Below are 6,000 nucleotides of genomic sequence, written 5' to 3' on the forward strand. Positions count from 1 at the left end.
AACTACTTGACTCTGCCATTGTAGCACATAAGCAGCCATAGGCAATATGTAAATGATGGGCATGATTATGTTTTCATAAAGCTTTGCAAAATAAGCATCTGACCAGATTTGGCCAGTGAAGTTAGTTTGCCAAACAAACTGCCTTAGACTGTGGCTCACCCCACTTTTTGTCTAAGAATTGGCTGGTGGAAAATCAGGATTTGGACTATGCTGAGAAGGATATTCAAGGTAAATATTTTATTTGCCTCTCCAAACAATGTATAAAAATAAGCTTGCACGGCATTGTGTGGAGTGAACTGTTGGTGTTATTTAAAATTGAGTAATCCAAACTTTGAGAAATGGGCTGTGAACTCTGATTCTAGCTATATGAGTCAGACAGGCCACACTGGTAGAGAATAAGATTGCCGAAAATGCAAGCAGATTTTCTCCCAATAAGCCTGGGGCATGAAGGATAACATATTCTCTCCTGGGATGTAAGCACATGGGTAATGGGCCTGGGTTATGCTTCACTTCTGAGGTATGAAGAGTCCTGTCATTAAGGACTAGGGTCCCTCAACATGTCAATCCTGTTGGGAGTCTGATAGGTCCTCAAAGCTCGGTTTGGAACACTCAGGTTGGCCACTCCCAGCAACAGTATTTGCCACCTTCTCTGCTACACTTCCTTGTCCCCAAGCTTTCAGAGAGACTTAATAAATGTCACAGTTCTCCTCAATTATGTTGGAGGGACATAGGATGCAGTGTCTCCTTCATAGGGCTGGCGGGGGCACTTCAGGGGTGATCACTAGTCAGCTGCAGCTGTGGGTAGACAGCCCAGGAAGAAGTGAAGAGTTTCACGTGCAAGCATGTGAGAGTTAGTGGCCTCAGAAACTCCCAGAACAGCTGCTAGAAATGTTGTGAGCAAGGCAGACTTTTGACAAATGCACCAATGGGGACTGGGGTTATGATAGTTGGAATGTACAAAGAAATATAAGCTTATTTCATATTTGGCACCTTGTAAGGCCACTGAGATAGGTTAAAACTGATTTCTAACCCACCCACATGCACGTATCTATATATATCTATATCTATATCCATATCTATATCTATATATTCTAAATTTGCTTGTTATATGCACCTTATTTATGGTCACTTTTATTGTTGGGTTTCCTCCAAATACTTAGAAAGATTCAAATTTTCTACTGTTATAAATACTTTTTATAATTGTCTTTGTGAGTAAAATGTAGTCTGTGTTTTTCAAATGGTGTTCTTGAGATAGCTTCCTAGAAAGAGATTTGCTAAGTCAAATTACATGAGCATTTTTAAGGTCCCTGTTACATGCTGACATTTTGCTTCCAACAAAGTGTGAAAGTGCCTGTCTCACTTAGCTTTTAAAAGCACTGGATATGTGGAAGATCATTGCTAATTCAACAAATATTTTAATTTTATTTATTTGATTACTAATTAAATTGAATATTTTATGTGTTTGTTAGCCGTTTTGTGTTTTTTTTTTAATTTTTTTGAATTTTTTTAATGTTTATTTATTTTTGAGAGAGAGAGAAAGAGTGCAATCAGGGGAGGGACAGAGAGAGCCAGAGACACAGAATACGAAGCAGGCTCCAGGCTGTGAGCTGTCAGCACAGAGCCTGATATGGGACTTGAACTCAAAAACCACAAGATCATGATGTGGGCCGAAGTCGGACGCTTAACCAACTGAGCCACACAGGCGCCCCTATTATTTATTTTTTAATTGCCAAGCATCATTATCTTCATTCTCCAGTTGAGGAAGCTGAGATTCAGAAAGCTTAACTGACTTGCCTGGGGTCAAAGAGAAAATTGCAGGCATGGGACTTCATTCTAAATCCCGGTTCTCTGTGCTTATTCCATTCATTGTATAATAATGTCCTGAAAGAAGAGGAAATAGGGCTTTTTCAATTTCTGTTTATGACTCTATCAAAGTATATTTTTTAAAATTAATTTCTAGAAATTGCAACTGATATCAAAAATCTCAGGAGGAATTTATTGTAAGAGCTTGCAAAGCCTCATTCAAAGATGAAGGTCAACAGAGACAAAGTAGATACAATTTTAATCTGTCTTAATGAATTTAGCCTGATAAAATGAATTCCTTTTTGTAAAGATAAAAAAGACTATTGCTGTGGTTGGTTCTCAAAATATTTTATTTAGTTTTTGATTAAACTAACTGCTACATAATATAGTAGTCCCCCTTATGTGCAGTTTCACTTTCTACAGTCACATTACCTGTGTCATTCACTTCACTTCATTTCATCATAGAGGCATTTTACCTTCTCACATCATCACAAGAAGAAGGATGGTAAGTACAGTACAGAGATGACATTCACATAGCTTTTATTACAGTATATTATGATTATTCCATTTTACTATTAGTTATTGGTGCTAATATATTACTGTGCCTATTTTATAAAGTAAATTTTATCATAAGTATGTATAGAAAAACAGTATTTAAAGGGTCCGGTACTATCTGCAATTTTAAGGCATCCACTGGGGGTTTTGGAATGTGTCCCCCATGGATAAAGGGGGGCTACTGTATTTCACAAAAAAAATTCACCCTTTTTCCAGTTGTAGAAATACCTTCTCATTTGGGATCCATACTTATTTTCTATTAAAAATTACATTTGTGGAGAGTAGGATTGAGTTATGTCAGAAAGACAGAAGAGAAGACTAAGAAAGTCCTTCAACAAAAAACCTACAGTTGATAGTTTCTGTGGGCCCTTTCCATTCTTAACTATCAAGTACTTTTTGATAGTTAAGACTTTGTTCTTGAGACTCTTGTCTCCTCATTCTCTGTTATCCCTGGAGTCTGTAACTTTTGCCTCTCACATAATTGTCCCCTGTGCTCACATTTCCTCAAAGGCTTCAGGATTGAGGCTGCTGCTATTGACCCTTTCTGTTTCTTGGATAACTTTCCTATTTCTATACACATTTCCTTTTGATCATCTTTTTCTGAGGGCTATCCTTTTAGGGCAGGCATGTAGGCTCAGGGGTGTGTGGGTGGAATCGCTGTGTAGACATGACTTGGATTTGCATTACTTTGGGGTCTTAACAAGGAGAAGAAGTAATTAGAGTAGCACCCAAGGGGAAGGGGCAAGATAGCGTCACATCTAGTTTGAGTCTGGTACTAAAGCAGCCAAAGATTGCTGAGATTCATACGTGGGCTTTTTCAAAAGGCAGAAAACCAGATGGAGATTTAGAGCTAGGCCTAAGTTAGTGATAAACAATGACTCGAGAGCCTAATAGATGGGGCTTTCCCAATAATAGGAAACTGTGGAAGACCTGTGTATTTGGAAGACAATTATCTCTTTCTCTTGAACTTAACTAACATTTGCTATAAGCATTATGTTAATTTTCCTGCCAGCTAACGTTAGGGACACTTTGCATTGAGTTTAAGGAGGGTATGACATGAATACACATATTAAGAGCAATACATATTTTGTGGAACAGATTACTTTCTATTATATTTTATTGAGGATTGCCCTTAAATATCACTAGAACAGAAGGTCTTCAAAAGACATTGTGAATAAAAATAAATTTAAGTCCTAAATAAATTTAAACCCTAAATTATTACCTTGTAGATTTAGTTAATATTTTCACTATTTTATGCTTTCTTGATTTGTAAACTGAAACTCTAAATTCTTAGTCAGAATTATCTAACCCTTTTTTGCTTTAAAATATTGTAAATAATTTCCAAACCCTAATTATGATATGTATTAGTTTTCTTTTTTTAATTTCTTAACTGTTTCCCTTGTCTCTGTAATGTATTTACGTAGTCAAATTTATTTTAAAGCAAAATTTTCAGTGGTCTATCTAAACAGATCAAATTATTTCCTTGAATTTATTTCTTTTTAATAGCAGAATTTTAATAGTATATACATCAAATATATATACATCTAAGTGTATAAAAATAAAGATTGCATTCAGAGTAAGAAATGACTTCATAGTTAAAACTAGAATTAGAGCTCCCCTGAATCTAACTCTTAGTTATTTAGAAACAAAGGACAAATAAGATATTACTTATATTTACTATTATCTCTGTGTTCATTCCAGCAAGAAAAATAACAATTCCAAATACTTTTGAAAACATAACTTTCTTTTAATTTAAACATTATATTGAAAATTGTTTGATGTGGTTTGATTTGTGAGATCTTTACGATTACATGTTAATATAAGATCAATGTTCTTTAACTGAAAATAATAATAAATGTGTGTATTTTAAACACTTGTGAAGAAAAACTGAGAACTTGCAATTGCATGAATTATAAACATGTATAGTTAAAAGGTTATTCAAACGTAATGTTCTAAATGAGAAAAAGCTGTTGGGAATATATTTTTCATTGCTGCTATTAGTAGAACTATGTGATTTTGCTTTAATTGGTATTTTATTAACAAAGTCTCCTTGAATGATGAGCTTTCTTAATTTAGCAACATCCAACATCAATTTAAGAACTTCCAATGACTTTCCATTTGTTCCTTGCTTTCTTGTTTAAGTTAAACAACAAATATTGATTCATAATTAAGGAAACAAGTCCCGAATGCTCCAATGAGTAATGGGAAAACAGGAAATAATTCAAAGTCTGTTTAATAGAAACAAATAATAAAACACTGTTGCTGTTGGGGACCTTAGAAATTATGGTGGTGGTGTAGCAGTGAGAGGCCTCAGTGCCAGGAGTTGTGCATGCAGACCTCTGTATAGAACAGGTCAAAGTCCAAATCCTGCTATCACTCATCAGCCTAACACCTTAGGAAGTTGACTCTCTGAGACTTCATTTGTCTCCATTCTGTAAAATGGAGATTATAATTGTCTCCTCCCCAAAGGGTTTTTGTGAATGTTAAATAAGATAATGAATATAAGAATTCAACATAGTGCTTGGCCCTCAATTCATTAGAGATTTAACTATTATCCTTATATTATTATTATTAATGAGGCTAACTCTTTCATCTTTTTAGATGGGGAAGTTGAGGTCCAGCGAGGTAAAGTGACAAGCCTGAGGTGCTTCAGCTTATCTTTTTGTTTCTATATTAAAGTTATAGAATTCAACCTGATTATCTAATTGATAAAAAATTTCAATCTGATCACTGGAGTCCCTAAACATTCCCTAACATCTCTCCGTCTGGAAATATAAAGACAAGGCTACTAAACATTCGAGGGAGAGCAAACTCAAATCACACATACCACAAAGCAAATTGGAGCTATACAAGTACATGCTTATATATTGAGAGAAATAAAATACATTATTGGTTTATTTGCCATGTCACTGTAGAACATTTAATCCCTGAATGACCGAGAGAATGTTTTTATGTGTATTTTTATGAATGTTCTAATCTAGAGACATCTGTGGGATGGTCAAAGCTAGCGATTGTTCCAGGGATTGGAACACCTGCTTTCTCTGTTGCCCTTTATGAGATATAGGACATAAACAAGAAAATCAACCTCTCAGAGCCCCCGTGTACTCATCTATATATGGAGCATTATCATGTTCATCTCCTAGTGCTGTTTAACACTTTAAAGAGTATAAATGTTTGAAAGGGTATTTCAAACTCTAAACACTATACAACTGAGAGAAATTAGTGAATGAGCTTAAAAACCCACTGAGTAAACAGGTAATTATGAAAGTTTATATGAAAACACATTTTTTGGTGGTAAGATAAAAAGAAAGCATAGATTCTAGAGCTAAGGGAAAAAAACACGTCGGTAGGATTTGAAATTTTTATTTTGGACTGACCTACCTTGATAGTGTCATAGGCTAATTTTTTCCTCTAATCTCATGTTTTATTTATAGTTATGGTCTTCTAAATAATTATGTGTTGACTGGAATACAATGGAAAAATTTATAATTGAAAACTAGCCAACTTTAAAGAAATTCTGTTATTCGTAAGCAGTTATTCATAACTAATTTATAAGCTTTTAATTTTGAAGCAGAGGAAAGAAAGAGTCCTCCAGACTCATAAACTGGAGGAGTATGGAAGGGAATGAGTAATGCAGATGAG

The sequence above is a fragment of the Neofelis nebulosa genome, chromosome 6, assembly GCF_028018385.1.
Source record: "Neofelis nebulosa isolate mNeoNeb1 chromosome 6, mNeoNeb1.pri, whole genome shotgun sequence".
In the NCBI taxonomy this organism is placed as follows: Eukaryota; Metazoa; Chordata; class Mammalia; order Carnivora; family Felidae; genus Neofelis; species Neofelis nebulosa.